This window comes from Vombatus ursinus, unplaced genomic scaffold, assembly GCF_900497805.2.
Source record: "Vombatus ursinus unplaced genomic scaffold, bare-nosed wombat genome assembly UNPS02000749.1, whole genome shotgun sequence".
Classification (NCBI taxonomy): domain Eukaryota; kingdom Metazoa; phylum Chordata; class Mammalia; order Diprotodontia; family Vombatidae; genus Vombatus; species Vombatus ursinus.
Genome location: NW_020940527.1, coordinates 3,509,003 through 3,529,421, shown reverse-complemented (window position 1 = coordinate 3,529,421; position 20,419 = coordinate 3,509,003). Strand labels below are relative to the sequence as shown.

The 20,419-nt window shown below is 37.4% G+C and overlaps 1 protein-coding gene and 1 pseudogene across 2 annotated transcripts in view; one reads left to right on the top strand and one right to left on the bottom strand.

Annotated features, from left to right (window-relative positions):
* Window positions 1–20,419, top strand: part of MICU1 (mitochondrial calcium uptake 1) — a 219,089-nt gene that overhangs the window by 12,365 nt on the left and 186,305 nt on the right. The gene's annotated exons all lie outside the window — the stretch shown is intronic.
* Window positions 18,950–19,318, bottom strand: LOC114041655 (annotated as a pseudogene).

Below are 20,419 nucleotides of genomic sequence, written 5' to 3'. Positions count from 1 at the left end.
ACACACCAATATATGTCAGAGATAGGACTTGAACCCAGGTCTTCCTCACTCTTTATCTACCATGCTATGTTGACATAGTAATTATAACAAATGGAATTAATATATACTGTTATATTGGTGAAGAATACTATTTCTTTGAATAGATTATTCTTTTATAAATTCTGCTTTTTTTTTTTAGTATGCATTTATAGACCTAAATTAAATCCTATTTTAATAGTCATAACTGTTACTTTGTTTTGGGCATTGTGCTGCTCTTTATGAAACCTAAAATGACAGGGTTGTTTTTTGTTTTTGTTTTTTTGTTAATTCATATTGAGCCTGCAGTCTTCTGATCTAACCTAACTACTCTTCTAACTAACCTCTTGAACTTTTTCATTGTCTAAATGTATCTTCTTCAGCCTAGATGTGTGAAGTTGGTGTTTTTAAACTTGAATTTGTTTTTCTCTATTAAATTTCTTTATCTTTCTAGCCGATCCAGATCTTTTTGGATTCAGATATTGTCATCTAACCCATTCTCTTTCCCTTCCAGTTTTGTGGCATCTTCAAATTTGACAAAGACCATTTATGCCTTAATCCATTAAAATGTTTAACAGCACAGGACCAAGACCTGGGATATTCCATTAGTGACATTCTCTTTCCAACTTGACATTGAGCTTTTTTTTTTTAACCATTATTTGGATCTAAGTATTTGAGCACTTTGGAATTCTACATTTGTTGTATTATCGCATCCATGATTTTCTATCTCATCCACAAGTATAGAATCAGTAGAATCATAAATCTAAAGTTGGTGAAAGGATCCTTAGAGACTCTTTAGCCAAACTTCCTTATTTTTCAGATAAGGAAACTGGGGCACAGAGAAGTTAAGTGACTTTTCAAGGATCACAAAACTAGTAAATATACGAGGCAGGATTTGAATCAGTTTTCCAGACTCCAAGTCCAGTGCCTTATCCACTATATCATATCCCATGAGACATTATAAAATGTTCTACTGATATCTAAAGAATAACATCTTGGCATTCCGCTCTACCAAAGTCAACAAATCTGCCAAAAAAGAAAATGAAGTTGGTCTGTTATAACCATTTTTGATGAAGTCATATTGGCTTTAGATACTTATTAGCTTTATGACTCTGGGCAAACTCTTCATGACCCCATTTAAGTTTTTTTGACAAAGATACTGGCTTGCCATTTCTTTTTCCGCACATTTTACAGATGAAGAAACTGAGGCAGACAGGGTTAAGTGACTTGCCCAGTATCACACAGCTAGTAAGTGAGGACAGATTTGAACTCAGGTCCTTCTGATTCCTGGTCTGGCACTCTATTCACTGTGCCACTTCGCTGCCCTGGTACATAGGAGGTGCTATATAAAAGGTGGTGGTGGTGGTGGTGGTAGTAGTAGTAGTAGTAGTAGTAGTAGTAGTAGTAGTAGTAGCTTCTTCCCTAAGTGTTCACATACCATCCCATTAATGATCTTTACTACCCTGTAGTATGTTCTTCATTTTTGAGCTCTTTACTTGACAATCTACAGAATATAGTCACAGTTTCTGGTAGTTGAAAAGGACCCCAGTAGTCATCAAGTCTATCCCATACCCCAAAGTCGTCCCTGCTGTCCATCTGGTGTCAGTGAGGGGGAATCCACTGCCTCCTGGGGCAGCCTCTCCTTCTTTTGGGCTACTCTACTTGTTAGGAAGATTTACTTGATGTCAGGCTTAAGTTTGCCTTCTTGCTTCTTCCACCCATTTCTGTTGTTTCTGCCCTTTAGGGCCAACCAGAGTAAGTCCAGTCCCTTCTCCACATGGCAGCTCTTCAGATCCTTGAAGACTCCTACCCTGATCCTTTTCTTTTCCAGGCTAAGTATCCCCAGCTCCCTCAGCCATTCCTGTGATATGAACTCCTTCATCACTCTGGTTGTCCTGCTCTGGATGCTTTATTGCTTATTAATGTCTCTCTTAAGCTGATGCCCAGAGCTGAGCACAAGACTCCAGGTCAGGTCCGATGATAACAGAGGTCAGAAGTACTATGACCTCTTTATTTCTGGAACCTATGCCTCTCTTAATATAGCCCAAGATTTCATTAGCTTTTTTGGCTGCCATATCATACTCCTCATTCCCAGTGAGCTTGCAAGTCTGCTAAAAACACTGGATCTTTTTAAGAACAACTGCTGTCTAACCATGTCTCCTTCATCCTGTATATGTGGAGTTGATTTTTCAAACCCAGGTGTAAGACTTCATATTGAACTTCATCTAGTTTTAGAGGCAGCTGTGGATGCAGAGGAGAGAGCACTGGGCTGGAGTTGTGAAGGCCTGAGCTCTAATCTGCCCTCAGACACCCACTAGCTGTGGGACCCTGGGCAGGTCACTCAACCTCTGCCTACCTCAGTTATCTCTTCTGTAAAGTGGACATAATAATAGTGCCTACCTCCCGGTGTTGTATTGTTATTGTTCAATCATTTCAGTCTTGTTTGACTCTTGGTGATCCCATTTGGGATTTTCTTGGCAAAGATACTGGAGTGGTTTGACATTTCCTTCTCCAGCAATAAACAGAACTCATTATCTTTTCCCCAAAGCTCTCCCCCCTCCTCCTTTATTGTTGTTCAGTCATTTCAGACGTGACTGGCTCTTTCTGACCCCATTTGGGGTTTTCTTGGCAAAGACACTGGAGTGGTTTGCCATTTCCTTCTCCAGCTCATTTTACAAATATGTAAATCCAGGATTGTGGTGAGGATCAAATGAGATAACATGTGTAAAGCACTTTGCAAACCTTAAAATGCTAGATAAATGCCAGTTGCTGCTGTTGTTTTATTCAGCTCACTGTTATAGCCTGTCAGAATCTTTTTGCATCCTGCCATCTAGGAAGTTAACTATTCGTCTTAGCCTTGTTTCATCTGCAAATTTGATGAAGATGTCTACATCATTGATAAAAATATTAACAGCACAAGACCTAGTACAGATTCAAAAGATATTCCACTAGAGACCTCCTGCCACTGGCGTTGAACTGTTAGAGACAAGTCTTTTCAGTCTAGCCATCCAACCAATTCTGAATCTAATTGTACTGTCATCTAATCCACTTCGTTCCAACTTTCTCTCAAGAGTAGTATATGATGCTTTTATCAATTGCTTTGCCAAAATCTAGGTCAACTACATCTACGGTTTTTCCCTAAGCTCTCAGTTTAGTAATTCTGTCAAGAAAGGAATTAAGTTTGGTCTGGCATGACCTGTTCTTGGTGAAACTGTCACAGCTTTTTGTAATCACCACTGTCCTTTATGAATGTCCTTCAGACATTTCTTTAGTTGTCCATTCCAGAATTTTCCCAGTACTAAAGTCAAGCTCATTGGCCTATACATTGGTAGGCTCTATTCCCTTCCCTTTTTTCTAATATCCACCTATTGGTCCTACTTCTACCTTCCGAATTCATGCAAAACAAGACTCATCAATCAAATCAAATAAATCAAGTCATTTCTACATGCTAGCCCTTCATATATTTGAAGACAAACATAATTTCCTTCTAGGTTTTCTTTTCTCTAGACTAAACAGCCTTTTCAATTGATTCATGTATGACATGGTTTGAAGTGCCCATCACTATTTTGCTTCCCCTTTTCAAGATATATTTTATCCTTCAGGATCCTTCTTAAAATGTAGAGCTCCCAACAGCCACTGTACTGGTGCTGATGTGCTCTAACCAGGACAGTACAGTAGGTCTGTAACTTTCCCTTTCCTGCACACTATTTCTCTTAAAGCTTTTGATTGCATTAGCGTTTTTGCTTTGTCACACCACACTGTTAAGTTTATTTGAATTTGCATTCCACTGAAACCTCAAGGTCTTTTTCATGTGAACTGCTTTGTAGCCATATCTCATCTTGTACAACTGTTTTGCTTTTTTTTTTTAAACTCAAGTAAAGGACTTTAGATTTATTCCTATTAAATTTCATCTTACTAGATTTAACTCATCATTAAAGCCTGATAATCATTTTTATCCTGATAATATTGTTCAGAATATTAGCTACTTTCCCTTCTCTTCCTGTTTCATGTCATTTGCAGACTTGATAAGCCTGCTTCCTATGCCTTCATCCAAAAGTCACTGATAAAAATGTTGAACAGAACAGTTCCCAGGACAGAGCTTTGCAGCATTTTGCTGGAAATCTCTCTCAGTGTCAATATTTATCCCATCAATTCCTAGTCATTGTGTTTGGTAACTCATGCATCCTTAAAGCCTATTTATGATCATTTCTATATTTCCCCATCTGTCCAGAAAGACATTATAAAAGAGTGTCAAATAGCTTACCATAATCCAGATGTTCTGTGTCTGCTGAATTTCTCTGATCTATTTAAAAAAGGATAAGGTTCATCTGATAGGATTTGTTCTGAATAAATTCATGGGAGGTCTTATTTTCCACAGTTTAACTTTACAGATGCTTATACGCTACCCATTTGATTCCTGATAAAATTTCAGAACACATTATTCATGTATCGTATTCTCTGCATAAAATTCTAAGGGCGCAATATACAATTTTACTGGCACATATCTGGGCTTTGAGAATATTAGAACTTTTCCTCCATAAAAGATTTACTGCACTACCTCCAAATCCCTGAACCTGTAAGTCATTAACTTTCTCCTTTTTTATTTAGCTGACTGACCACCTTTTTGGTGTTCAAATTTAATAGAAAGGTTCCAATCCCAAACCTAGATTTTTCCATCATTTTGAATTATATGTAATAAATTTTCAGCCAAGGCTGTCACTCTGATTTAATCTTCCATTAAATATAAGCCTTCATCTTAATTGAGTTCTACCATGATGAACACCTCTAATTCATTTCCATATCCTTCACAGCATCTGTATCCAAATCTGGATTCCTGACGTGGCACACAGTAAGATGCTTTAGGGACCTTGCACATGTAATACCATTAACTATTAATTATTAGTAGCAACAGCAACATCTCTGGCTACAGACAGAATGAATCTCTCTCACCAGGTATATCTAACTCATACTGTAATGAAATACGAAAGATTTTTCACTATTACATTCTTGGAAATTGCAGTGTAAAACCTGTTTTATCTCTGGAACAATATTGTAGTTGGGGCTTGTGTATGTATATTGTAAAAGTAACATCATATTTTATAATATATTTGTCTATAATATGTTGTAAAAGTAAATAAAATGCTATATGCCTCTATAATCATTCATATTTATAAAACTGGGATCCAATTCATAGAATCACAGGATTTCACAAAGTTCTACAAGTCCTTAAGAGCCGATCTTGTTCAATCTTGTCATTTCACAAAATGGAGACTGTTAAATTGTTACATGTTCAAAGTTATACAGGTGGCAGTGTTGGGATTAGATACCAGCTCCTTTAATTCCCCGTGCAGTACTTTTTCATCCTAAACAAAAAAATGCTTCCTTTTATAAAAATCCTACAAAATATACACATATCATGTGTGTTGCTCACATAAGGAAATCCAGCATTCTATAAACATTAAAATATGCAACAGTATCATAAATTTGATTTATCTAGAATCACTTATGTTAGGTATGATGAATGCACTCTTTAATCAGCAATGATTTTACCTGCCTTCTTAGAACTGAAAAGGTTTTGTGGGGTTTATTGGAATGGCTTAAATCTCTTTAGGAGGAAAAGTTGTTCAGAGTATGAATTAATGGCATCCTTTCATTCTTGTGTTTCTGTTTGACTGATTCTTGCCCTCTTATAGAGTCATTAGCGTCCACTTGTCCCATTCTAATTTTTAATGAGTTGTTTTCTTCTATTAGATTTTGTACCTCCTTTTCCATTTGGCCCATTTTACTTTTTAAGGAGTTCTCTTCAGTGAGTTTTTGTGCCTCCTTTTCCATTTGGCCAATTCTACTTTTTAAGGATTTGTTTTCTACAGTGAATTTTTGTCCTTCCTTTTCCAAGCTATTGATTGATTCTCTCTTACAAACCTCTCATTTCTTTTCCCAGTTTTTATTCTCTTATTTGATTTTTAAAATCCTTCTTGAGCTCTTCCAAGAAGGCTTTTTGGGCTTGAGACCAGTTCATATTCCCCTTTGAGGCTTTGAATGTAGGTATATTGACAATGTCCTCTTCTGAATTTGTACCTTGATCTTCCCTTTCTCCAAAATAAGAATCTGTGGTCATTGTCTGTTTCTGCTTTTTGTTCATGCTATTTGCCTATTTTCTGACTTTAAAAAAAAAAATGTTGAGATCTCCTGTTGGAGCGAAGGGGGCACTTACCTGCACTTGAATGTTTGGCCCCTGCTTGCCCAGGGGCTTGCACAGGGATGTTTTGCTGCTAGTGGATGTCTGTCAGCTTGGAGCTTTGCCTTCTGGAGTTGTGCCTCCCAGAGCTGTGTTGAGGCACTAGGTGGTTTTGCTACTGGAGAATGCTGTTGCCGTGGTGGTTTTCTGAGCTGGTGTCTACCAGTTCCCCTTTCTGTATTGAGGCTCTTGGAGTTGGGGGGGCAGGTCCTGGTGTTGGCACTTGCCTGCTCCACCAACCTAGATCTCAGGATCTCTCCCTGGTATGCTGAGGTGGGGCTTGCTGGGATGCCTCCAGTCCTGTACTGTTCCACCTCCCCCAAAGCGGGAGGGGCCTTTCCCATTAGTCCCCCAAGTTTCCTGGGCTGCAAGACTTCTGTGCCCTGTCTTTTTTCTGGCTCAGGGTTTTTCCTGGGTCGATATTTTCTGAGCTTTCAGAGGTCAATGAGGGAGGGTGAGAGCCATAAGTATTCCTATAACAAATGGAGGGTGTCAGTAATTTGACTGAGCATTCTAGTAAAAAAAAAAAAAAGTAGGCATAGTAAAATTTCTTTGAAAGTGTAACTAGCATTTCTTTTCATTAATTCTCTTGATATTCTGGACCTTTTGTTCTTCCAGATGAATTTTGTTATTATTTTTTCTAGCTCTATAAAATAAGTTTTTGATAATTTATTTGGTATAGAACTGAATAAGTAAATTAATTTGTGAAGAATTTTCATTTTTGTTTATTTAATTAATTTTTTTGGTGAGGCAATCGGGGTTAAATGACTTGCCCAGGGTCACACAGCTAGGAAGTGTCAAGTGTCTGAGGTCACATATGAACTCAGGTCCTCCTGACTCCAAGGCCAGGTAAGTCCCAAATATTTTATGATGTTTACAATAACTCTAAATGGAATTTCTCTTTCTATTTCTTGCTGTTGGGAAGAATCTCTGGTCTTAAATCTAAATGAGCCGCAGTTAAACGATTACTTGTTGAGGAGGACGTAAAAAGGGATTAATGCTTAGGGTAAAGGTTGGACTAGACAGTCTTTGAGTCCCTTTGAATTCCATTATTGTTGGGTTGTTCAGTCCAACTTCATTTCTTATCTTTTCTTCATTTATTCTTTTATTCACACCAAAAATCATCAAGGACAACTTTGAATGTGAAAAATAACAGAAAGGAAAGCCTGAGGGTAAATGCTTGGTAGAGAAGGTACAGTTACAGTCCTTTGCCCTCAAGATTTGTAGAAAACAGATTGTGTGTGTGTGTGTGTGTGTATGTGTGCACTAGCGCACACATGCCCATACAAATCAGTAGAGAGAGAAACACACACATGCGTCAGTGTGTGACATATACAGATGCATATGTCAGTAACTTCTGGGGTCTTTTTAAAAAAGAGAGATCCACTGATTTTTTTTTAATTCTTTTTTAAATTTTTTTATTAATTTATTTTGATTTATCAACACTCACTTCCATAAGATTTTGAGTTTTAAATTTTTCTCCCCTTCCTCAAGATGGCGCACAATCTGATATAGGCTATACATATACATTCCTATTAAACATATTGTCACGTTAGTCATGTTGTAAGGAAGAATTAGAACCAATAGGAGGAACCACAAGAAAGAGGAAACAAAACAACACAGAAGAAAAAAATAGCAAATAGTATGCTTTGATCTGCATTCAAACTCCTTAGTTTTTAATTCTGTGGATGTGTGCCACCAAAACCCACAGGAACTGAGTATACTCACTTTTTTTTACTTTATGCAGTAAAGCCTAAATCATAATTCAGTAGACATTCTTGGTGTAACTTGCACCTCTTTTATATCATTCATATTTCCATTATTCTATGTTATGAGAAAAAAAAGTGAAGTATTTTCTGTGTACTTAAAGGCAAGCCCTATACCTATGTGGTATACATAATGTAGACCCCTCCCCAAACCATTTTGAACCCTCAACAGCTGAGAAAGGCCTAAAACCTGGACTTGCCAATCAGGAGAGACATTTTGGCCCACTCTGGGCTTAATTTACCATAATGCTTTGCATGCTCTGGACATGCTTTGCTTTTCTCTCTGAGTGAACTAAAAATGCCCTTTCCTGTGTCAGCAACCATAAGACTGGGTGAGGCTGACCCAAGAGCATTCTTCCTGTTTGTGACCACTAAGGACAGGATTCCTGGGACCAGGCATTGTCTTGAATAGTGGGACTTTTCTTATCTTGGTATCCTATAGACATATACTATGTAGGGGAAACAGATACCCTAGATCTATAACTTCAATTGACTTTGACATTCTCCTATTTTATTGTATTTACAACTCATTCACTTAAGAAATTTCTTTCTCATATCATGGTTAAACTTTTAAAGTCTATAATTTTGGTTAATGTGGCATACTGAGCCAGGAAGGGAGGGAGGAGTGAGAGGGAATTGCTCTGAAGATATAAAAATCCTCTTTGTCCATTGTTGATCTGGTTTACACAGTGAACTCCCATGTGTATCGCTATATGCGTGTTCCACAGGCTTTGAGAGAAATAAACACTCATATTGCAGCCTAATTTTGTTTGTCTTTCTAAGAACAAACTCAGTAAAGATTGACAGTAGTAAACACAAATAGTTTGTAATATTTTTCCCATGTTCTATAAATATTAAACTTAAGATGCATATATATCAGGAGGCATGTGAAGCAACTGTGGAATCCTCTACAGGGGCAAAATTACTTTGAACTTTAGAGTCAAGTGATAACAGGTGTAGTTTTGAAAGGCATTCAATAAATCCTACTCTGAAATCCTCACTGAAAGGATTATAGGATTTCTGAGTTGGAAAGAACCTAAGAGAAAGGAAACAGAAAGGAATTTAGTCCAACCCATACCCCCCCCCCAAATACCCTCTACAGCCTCCCCTAAAAGTGGTTGTATGGCCTCTAGCTAAAGAAGAAACCCACTACTTCACAAGATAGTCCATATTACTTTTGAATGGATATAATTGTTAGGAAGGTTTTCCAGCCATTAAGCTAAAATCAACCATTCTGCAGTTTTCACTGATTGCTCCTAATTCCACCTTCTGGGACCAAATAGAAAAAGTCTAATCCTTCTTCCATATGAAATCACTACAGAAAGAGTTATAGCTTTCCCTAGAAGGTATGGATCTTCTTGATAAGAGGATATCAGCTTATGTGGAAACTCATCAAGTATGGTGGAAAGCAATTGAATGAGGATCACTGGAGAAGCAATATCATGGGAAAAGCATACCCACAGACTTGCTGGTCAGGAAGACAAGAAGTTTATGTTCCTAACAGACCAACAGAGCTGCCTTGGAGGCACAGTATAGTTCTTGTGGGATCCTTTGGCTCTCTGGAGGTCTCCTGGAGGATTCTTTCAGATAAATGCAATGTAGTAGATAAATTCTGGGTTTTTTAGAAGGTAGAGAATGCAGAGAAGTTTGCTCTCTTAGTACTGAGCCTGATTAAGAAGGAAGAACTAATTTGGGAAATGGAAAAAGGAAGAAACTTATTTTTCTTTGTTCTAGAATATTACAAATGAAAGCAGATTATGAATTCTCTCATTACAACTGATGCTTCATTTCTTTGATTACTGTATTTAATTTCTTTATTTTTGTGCTTCTTTTAATATTTTTATGGGGACTGATTTTTTTTTAACAATTTATATTTAAAATAAACTTGTAGATACAGTAATAAAGAGTGCCATTATGCACACTCTCTGATATTTAATAATGTTATGCAGTTTCAAAAGTTAATTAAACCATCAAAAGTGTCATGTGAGGCCTGGCTAGTTCAATAATAATAGTATCTTCCTCATCTTAATGCCTGGATAATTTTCTCAAATAGAAGGAAGTTTGTAAAAGGAGTAGACTGAATTAGAAGACACCTCAAGTAATTTATAGCTCAAAAATTCTGTGATACTTCATACCTTGTGCTAATCATCTGTCTTGATCCTGATACCTCAGCTGTATTCATCTTTCAACTATATGATTTTGGGGGGGTAATTTTTGGCCTATCTTTAGCATATGTAGAAATGAAAAAAAGTCTCTGCTCTTAAGTTTATATTCTCCTTGAGGATCCAACATGTATTTGCTTATCTGTAAGAAACAAGAGAAGTTCATGCTATAAACCCCAAGGGAGGAGGATAGAGTGGCCAGAAAGGGCAGGAAGTGGGTGCCAGTGGTAGCACGGAAGTGATAAGTTGGGACTTGAACTCCAGTTTCCTATCTTAAAACCCTCTGTGATAGAAGAGCCTGGTGTGCCATGTATTGTCGGTGGGGTCACACAACTGAACAACGACGAAAGACTCTTAACTTATTTATAGTTTCTTTTCTTGCAATAGATTTTCCTCATCATCAGAGTAAAGTCTCTGGATAACTCAAGCGCTATTTTTATGCTCCAAACTGATATATGCTGCATTTAAATTAATTTAGTGTAGCAAGTTTCTGTGTGGAACCTGCCATTCTTTTTTAATATTGTAGTATATTTTTGTTTCTTTTTATTTGTATTTTTAATTTTTATCAATAGTTCTTTTTTTCTATAACCTTTATTTCCTAATGATAAAATATTTGGCTTCCTCTCTCACAAAGCCATACCCTATAACAAAGGGAAAACAGTCAGCAAAACTACCAGTATGTCCTACAGTATTGCAAATGCAGTCCAACATTATATTCAGTGTTCTATACTCCTAGTACTAATAACTTATAATAGTAATAGCTAACATTTATATAGTGCTTACTCTGTGCCTGGCAATGTGCTAAGCTTTACAATTATTGTCTAGTTTGATCCTCACATTAGCCCTGGGACATAGGTGCTATTATTATCCCCATTTTACTGGAAGCAAAAAGAAGTTAAGTGACTTGCACAAGGTCACATTAGCTAGTAAGTGCCTGGGGCTGGATTTGAACTCTTTTTAATTTCTGGCACATGGCTCTATCCAGTATTCTACCCAGGCTCCTTAGCATAGCAAAGAAGGTAGGGAAATGAATTTTCATCTTTCTTTGGCGCCAAACTTGATCACTCTGTTGTCACAGTATTTAGTTTTTATTGATTTGTAATTGTTCTTTTATGTTGTTGTAGTTGTATATAGTGTTTTCTTGGTTCTGCTTAACTTCACTTATATCAGTTAATACTATTCTTCCCATGCTTTTCTTAGTTATCAAATTTATCATTTGTTACAGTGCTATAATATTCCATTTTTCATATACCACAACATATTTAGACATCTACTTTATTTCCAATTTTTTGCTAATACAAAAAGTAAGGCTATAAATATCTTGATATCTTTTTTCCTCTCATTGACCTTTTGGGGCACATAGTTATTTTCAAACCTACTAGATTAAATTGAAAACTCACCTTTCTACTACAGAGTAACTTGCATAGAGTAATATAAATTATGTAACTTTACTTTGTTTTTCGAAGTTTACTTAGGTTTTTCCTTCTAATATTTCAGTATTTCTTTTGTATCTCATTCCTGAGAAGAAAAACATATTATCAGAATATTGGTATTTAAGAAATATCTTAAAAGAATTACTTTTTTTTTTTAAAGAAAGCAAGGCTATTTAAACCAAATGATTGATCATTTATTTTGACCTCCAACACTGCTGTTCATTACAACTGAATACAGTTGATTTACTTACAAAAATTGGTTTTGGGAAATGGTTTGTTTTAACCAATGTTTTCCATTTGGGGATTATTTTCATTTACTATTAGTTTGTTCAAATGTGCCAGTGTAATGGGTCCTTAGAGATGGACTCTTGCTGTTAAGTAAGGTATAGATTTATCTTTTCCAAGAGTGACTCTGCACTGTAGCTGCTTTCTTATTTCCCTCAAGTCGGGATTTTCAGCACCACTGGTGCTGTCATATTGTTAGGGCATTGATATCCACATTACTTCCATTATTAATTTGTGGAGGCATTCAAATTAATTTTTAATATGAAGACAAATGTCTGAAATAGAAGTAATATTTTTCTCCATAGGCATTAGATTTATTAGCTTGCCAAATTAATTTTGCCCTAACAGGAAACATAAGATGTTTGGGAGGAAAATTTGAAAATGGGTGACAATCCAAACCTAATCAGGCTTTCCTTCTGATAATTGCAGTCTCTAGGCAGATCTGTGTAAAGTTTCCCCTCAGTAGTCTGCATTTACCCATTTATATTCAGGGAATCTTGAGACAATAAGCCCAGTAGCATGGAAGGAATCCAAGGATCTTGCACCATCTTTCTCCTTGCTCTGCCCCTTTTCTGCCCTTTTCTTTTATTGAAAATGTCCATGCTGGGAACTTTATTGCCTCATGCTTCTAGGGGAGGAGGTGAGAGACTGGGGAAGGGGCAAGGATTGGATGGAAAGGGCCTGGTTGGTCAGTCTTTGGTGGTGTAATTGCAAGTATGAGAATTAGACATCTTACTAAGACATGTTAGAGACACATGCATCCACCTCCTGGGGCATTTATCTACTTCAGTGCTTCCCTAGGCAGTTTCTGGTATGTGGGCTGATATAGGGTGTGTAACTGTCTGATTCTTTAATGGAATGCCTCATTATGTCCCTTCCCTGCCTTGGTTTGGAGGGTTAGCTTTCCCTTTTTTCCCACCTCTGGGAAACACACCTTGTGTGTTAAAAATGCACCAAATGAGGCCTACAGCTTTTAGCATTTACTGGATAATCTGACTCTTTTTTAAAACTTCCCTTCATTCCCCCAAAGTATTACATTAGGACACAAGTTGAAGTTTATCTCACTTCCTCACCTAGAGTGTAAGCTAATTGAAGTCTGGAGATCTGTCTTAAACAACTGTGCTCCTGACTCATCTCCACAGGACTTTGCCATCCATGCCATAGAACCTCTATACTTCACCTCTGGATTACTTTGCACATTGGAAGGATACCTCCCACACCCTCTTTTGGTCCCTCCTGATTGCCTGGTTCCTCCCCAACTATTTTAAGAAGGGGGCCCAGGCCAACCATTCCTTGAAGGATGCAGTCCTGACTCATCTACACAGCACTTTGTCTACCATATCTCATTGAAGAGCCTGGTACAGAATAAGCACTTAATAAATGCTTATTGACCAACTGCCAACATATAATTTGTCAATAAGTAAGCAATTTTTTCCTCTAATCTCACCAACCTCTTCCCTTTTTTTGAAAATCAGGACCAAAGTTGTTTGACCTCAGTCTTATAGAACCTTTCCTGTTCTTGAGTTATTCAAAGATAATGATGGATCATAGTTCAGCGTTACATCTACCAACTCTTTCAGTAACCCGAGATGTAAGTCATCTGGGCTTAGATGTTTGAACTCCTCAAGGGCAACTGGGTAAACTTTTTCCATCTCTTAAATTGGATTTTAACTTGCTATGAACAACTTTTGTTCTTTACTTTTCAGTCTGAAGTTCACCGTCCTTATAGAGAAAACAAGCAAAATGAGATGAATGGTTCTGCCTTCTCTCTGTTGTTCAGTTATCATTGGCCATCTGCTTGAAGCTAGGTATTCTCATCCTATTAAGTTCTTCTTTGAGTTTCCTCTTGGCCATTGTTTAGCTTAAAAAATTCCTTTTATTGATTTTAGCACTGGCACTTTTGATTTGTCCTCAGTTACCAATCCTTGCTTTCATCTTTGACATGTTTCTTTTATAAATCTAAGTTGGTATTTTTCTTTGTTATAAAGGCAGATTTTATGGATAAGATCTGTGTACCCCTTTGGTAGTCTGGTGAAGCCTTTGAACCTCTCCCTCAGAATCATGTTTTTAAATGCATAAATTAGATACAAAAGATTACAAAGAAACCCTATTATATCAAAGTATGATTATCAAAGTTTTGTTATTGTTGTTTTTAAACAAACAAGTTTATGGACCTTAGGTTAAGAACCTAAGGCATACTTATCCTGTAAAATTTAATCTGCTGGATCCTACCTATTTTTTTTTCTAAACTCTTTAAAATCCTCTGCCCCAAAATATTAGTGCAAGACTGTGCCAGCTTCTTCATTTTTTTCTGTAATGAACTCTAAGACTGAGTGGTTACTTTTTTGCAAGATCTCCTTATTTCTAATTCCGCAACTAGTTTTTATGGATCAGAATCAATTTCAGAATAGCAGTTCACGTTGCTCTTTCCTTCATCTTTTCAAGAATGGTTTTATCATTAAGGCAGGTTAAGAGTTTGTCTGTTGATCTGCTTTTGGCAGAGACAGCAGCTTCAGAAGTTGTCTGTATGGTTCAAGTACCCCTTCACTACCTTGTCATGACATTTCCATGCCAGGTTTTGATCTATTATCTAAATTCCTTGTCTGTTTCTTTCTTCTGACTGTGACATGTCCATTAATCTTCACTTCAGTGGACCCCATTATACTTCCCCCAGGAGAAGCTAGGTGGATTGAGTTCTGGGCCTGGAGTCAGGAAGACTCATCTTCCTCAGTTCAAATCTGGCTTCAGAAGCTTATTAACTGTATGACCCTAAGCAAGTCACTTCACCCTGTTTGCCTCTGTTTCCTCATCTGTAAAATGAGCTGGAGAAGGAAATGACAAACCACTCTAGTACCTTTGCCAGGAAAATTATGGACTCCCGAAGAATCAGACATGGATTGAAAAACAACCTAACAGCAACATATTTCCCCGATCTGGTTTCTGTATTTCCTCGTACGATGTATCTTTTTAAATATATAATGCTTTTCTACTGCTACTTTTTCTGTTCCTTTAACTAAGATATACTCTTTCATAGTCATGTACCACTTGTAGGTCCTATGTCACCATTTCTTATAGACTGTGTACTCTTTGAGGGCAGAGAACATCTTTTGACTTTCTTTGTATCCCTAGCACTTAACACAGTACCTTTCGTATAGCAGGAACTTAAATATTTATTAACTGGCTGAATGATTCATAAGTTCTTTAGTTAACCTCGTTAATCTTGTACCTTTACAGTGCTATTCATAGGACATGGGATTTGAGCTGGAAAGAATCTTAGAGGACTGTGGTAGTTCAATCCATTTATTTTACAGATGTGGAAAACTGAGGCAGTGTGAGAGGTCATGGGCCTTATCTAATATCTCTGCTTGGGTTCCTTCTGACAGCTTTATAGTTTCAACTTTATGATGGTTTCATATCTTTGCTTCTTTATTTTACTGCAGTAAATAAACATTTTCTTTAAAACTAAGTGTAATTAGATCAATTATATAAATGTGATAATGATTTTAATAGTAGAGTCTGCTACTGTAGAGTCTCTAGTGTAATTGTAAATACACTTTTGTAGGTATATATAGCAGTATTTGGGATAGGTCTGTTTAAATGTTAGAACATTTTTCCTTAATCTGAGTTCAATTTTACTTCCAAAAGTTTTATAACATTAGTAGGCAGCTTAAAAGTTCAGGGTTCTCAATTAATATATTCCTTCAGTAACTCTACCACACTATTACTAGATAACTGCTTGACACATTTTTCTGCTTGGAACTAAACTAAACCTTCAAACTGTTGATGTTGGAAGAATAATTAATGTTCAGAACTTATATTCTCTTCCTGTTGTTAAATTGACTAAATAAAAAGGTAACAGGTATTTATTACTATACTAGAGAAATTGCTTACCTTTTCTAGCTAGCTATGTGGCTGTAGTTGATATAATAGGCAATTATGAGAAAATTATGAGAAACCATAAAGGAGAATGAATGTTTTGCAGGGGTGGGGAACCAGCAGCCTCAAGTCCAGAGGCCACATGTGGCCTGGAGGCCACAGATTGCCCACTCCTGGTAGTCTAAGCTCTGTGCTTTTCCACCAAAAACTTCCAAAAGGCTTTGTTTCACTGGCGAAAACAGTGTCTCTGTAGTTGTTGATTTCTCCAAGAGAAAGCAATTCCTTACTAATAGGATGAAGAGCAGAACTCAGATCTTTTGCCATGAAGATAGCAACAGCATTGGAACTTGAACATAAAGCTAGAAAAGCTCATGTGTCTTTTTAGGCTCTGTTATCTTGAGTCACTTGTTTTTATAAACTTCTTGTCCATGTATCCAGAGGCTTAGGTATTAGGAAGATTTTATAAAGAAGTTTTAATATATTAGATTTTCTGCTCCATGAACTAATTCATTGTTTTAATCCAACTACTTTTATTTTGGTCACATATAACAACTTTTTCTTCCCAAGTTATACAGAGGTCAAATCACATAAAAACAAATGTTTTTGAAGTTAATTTCTGTAATAATGGAAAAACTTCCAAGAAAGTACTTAATCATTTTGAGTAATATTGAAAACTTATTTTCTGAACAATTAAAGAATATGGACATCCCCTTTAAGAAGGTTGCAATGGCAGATAACTTGTACACTCTTATAAAGTAATTATTGGCTTGTGAGTGGGAGAAGCTAATGATAAGGAAGAGGATCAGCAATGCCTTTAGCCCTCAGAGAGGCTGAAGGGTGATGCATATGATGAGCAAGTCAAGGCAGAGAGGAAGAGAAATAAAGAAAAGAAGCAGAAAGGGAGGACAGAAAGTAACAAATAATAGTGGGAATTGATTGAGTGCCACTCAGCTGTTTCAGATGATACGGCTACAAATGCCATTTATTGAAAATGGCTCACATTTCAAGGTTTTAGCTTTTTTCAAGATCTCAGAATCACAGAATGCCAGATTTGGAAGGGACATGTTGACTTTCTACTCCATCCTATGCCTGAAAAAGAATTCCTTATACAATACAGCAGACGGGCCTCTTCTGGAAAATCTCCAGTAGAGAACCATCTACCCCCTCCAAGGAAACACATTACTTTCAGAGGGAGTGGGAAGTACTTCTTGACATAAATCACAAATTTGCTTCTTTATAACTTCCATCCATTATTCCTAGTTCTGCCACTTAATGCCAAATAGAACCCTCTTCAAAATGACTTCAGATATTTGAAGGCAGCTATTATATACCCCTGGTTTCTTCTGTCCCCTTGTAAGTTGATCAGCATATATTAATTTAGTACCTAGTATGTACCAGACACTGTTCTAGGCCCTGAGGATATAAATAACAACAAAGAAAACAATCCCTGATCTCAAAGAGCTAACAGTCTGGTGGGGATACAACAATGCATTGAACAAATATGAAAGAGTATAAAAACAAAATAGTTCAATATAAGGTAGTTGGAGAGAGCAGTTTCTGTCATGTGATGAAGTCAAAAGTCAGATTGCAAGAGGTTGAGGAGTGAGTGAGAGGAGAGTAGAGACAGGCTTTTCAAGGATTTTGACTGAGAAATCCAGGAGAGCTATAAGACAATACTTTGGGGGGATGGTAAGGTCTAGTGAGGGTTGTGGGTTTTTTATTTTTTATTTTTCTTGAAGGTGGGGAAGACCTGGGCATGCTTGAAGGCAATAGGGGTGGAACCATTAGATAGGGAGAGGTTGAAGATTAGGGAGAGAGGTGGAATGATTGAGGTTGTGAACTGCCAGAAAAGATGAGAGGGGATGGGACCAACAGCACATGTAAAAAGTTGGCCTTGGCAAGGAGGAAGACTGCCTTATTGTAGAGACTGAGGGAATGAGGGATGATGTCAAAGGGCTTTGAGATGAAGAGAATGAAAGAGGAGGGAGTTCATGTGGAATAGCCTCAACTTTCTTGGTAAAGTAAGAGGCAGGGTCCTCAGCTGAAGGGGCAAAGGGGAGGGAGGAGGTATAGAAGGGTTGAGAGAAGACAAAAGCTTTTGTGGGAAATCAGTCAGAGAAGAAGAAAAAGATTGTCTTGTTGCAGTGAGGGTCCAGTTGAAGTTGAATAGCATGATTTTATAATGTACCCAGTCAGCATGATTGTGTGACTTCCACCAGTTCCATTCAGTAGCATTTGAGTGGACAAAGAGGAGGCAGATGATAGAGGTAATCCAAGGTTAAGATTTGGTAATAGATGAGTGGCAAATAAATATTTCATTTCTCATTTAGCTATAGTATTCCGAAACTTCTCTGATTTTTCCCCTATGCTCCAGGAAGCTCATTATTGAGATAACCTTATCATCCTGTAAGATCTCATTCATCATCACTACCTTCTGCCTCTCTGATTGGAGGGGGGGGCATGAACTCTAAATCTCGATTTAAGAAGAGAGTGATTTCAGATCTCATTTCTCATCTGGCTGCACTACTCTGGGACCTTTCTGACTTTTCCACCATATTCCCATGTCATTTACTTTCCCAAGTCACCCCCTCCCCCTGTTTCAGCTTCCTTTTGTGTTTTTCTTCTCTTACTATATCATGCTTTTGTAATCTCCTTGAGGGTGGAAACTCTCTTTATTTTTTCAAATTTGTATCCCCAGCGCTTAGCACAGTGCCTGGCACATAGCAGATGTTTAATGTTTGTTGAACATTATGTGTTTATTGAACTTAAATGCCTTTACCATCCCAATTACCCTGCTCTCATAGTGTATCAGTATTCTTTCTGAAATGTGGAACCCAGCATTGAACACTGATTTTTCTGTGTTCTGATGCCCTCTGACCACAGTAGAATACAGCAGGATTACTACCTCCTTATTCCTGGAATTAAGCCTCTAAACATAGCCAAAGATTTTGTTAACTTTTTTTGGCTCTTATATCACACCATTAATTCATTAAGTTCACCAAAATCTCTAGATATTTTTTTCAGACAGCCACCAGCCCATTTCTCCACTATCTTGTACTTGGGAAATAAATTTTTTTAATCCAAATATAGGATATTCATTTATCTCTGTTGATTTAAATTAAATGCCTTTTTTTTTTAAGAGTTAAGCTTTTTATTTAATGTTACAAAAAATATTTAGTCAAATAGACCAAAACCCACGTCATCATCGGACTCCTCGGATTCTTCTTTTTTTGCTTCCTCTTTCTTCTTCTCCTCAGCTGGGGCAGCTGTGCTAGCAGGAGCTGCCCGTCCAGCAGGGGCAGCACCACCAGCTGCTGGGGCAGGTCCACCAACTCCTACATTGCAGATGAGACTTGCAGTGTTGACATTGGACAGGGCCTTTGCAAATAATACTGGCCAGAATGGTTCAACATTTACACCTGCTGCTTTAATGAGGGCATTGATTTTATCCTCCGTGACTGTAACATCGTCGTCATGAAGGATGAGGGCAGAGTAGATGCAAGTGAGCTCGGAGACGGCCATTTCAGCAGAAGGATGAGGAGAGATTTGTTTGTAGTGGTGCTAGTCACCGGATGAAGTGAGGGGTCATCCCAACGCCGCCTTAGCTTCCGAAGAAGAACCAAGCACCTTATAGACAACTGAAGAGAAAGCAATTAAATTCCTTTTACATCTTTACTTCTGTCATCCACTGTGTTAAGGATCCCTTCCAGTTTTGTTCCAAGTGGAAATTTGATGGGGATGTTATCTTTGCCTTTATTCAAGTCTCTGATAAAAATATGAAATAGTTCAGGGTTGATAGTTGGGATACATCATTGGAAACCTCCTTCCCAGTTGACACTGAATCATTAATGACTACTTTTTGAGTAGTCATCACCTAAATTGTCTAATCAATTAGCCTACATTTCTCCATTTTTTTTTCCACAAGAAGAGAATGAATGACTGTGGATCTGTGTTTTATTCTGGTCAGATTGTCCCTGTCTTTTCCTGTGATCCCTTTCAGTAAAACCTGTGTACTTAATTTCATGTTGCACTTCCTGTACCTGTATTGTGGTAGGCATTAATGGTCATTTATCACTTTATACAGCCACATTAGAGATCTGAGCCAAGGGATTAGCTAGTTCCTAAAGTTCAAAAATCACCTGAGAGGTGCAGTTGCAAGCACTTTTCTTGTTGTTACCTCAGTTTACTTATAGGCACCAGACAGAATAAGAAGGTCATGACCTAGTGCATTAGCTGCTGCTAACGTTGTGAGAGAGTTTTGCTTCTTGAACATGTTAGGTTTGTAATAAGCAATAATAAATGTACTTTGCAAACAGCTATGTCCTAGTACTTTCAAGCATCAAAGTAGAATAGAATTCATAATCTAGATAGAACAGAGTGAGAATGACGAAGTTTGTGGAAATTTCATCTGTTTCATCTTGCTCTGGGGAAGCACTGGAAGCAGTATAGGTGTGATTGATTCATCTTCAAGAAATTTAGTGTGGACAAGAAGGATAATGAGGGGTTCTCTTGAAGAAATGTCCTGAGAGTCAGGAGGTAGAATGCAGTTCTGTTTATCTGTTTTAGGATAGTGTCTCCAAGAAACAATTTTGTAGAGTTTTGCAAGTATACAACTGATATGTGATGAATCTTACTCCTTTAAGT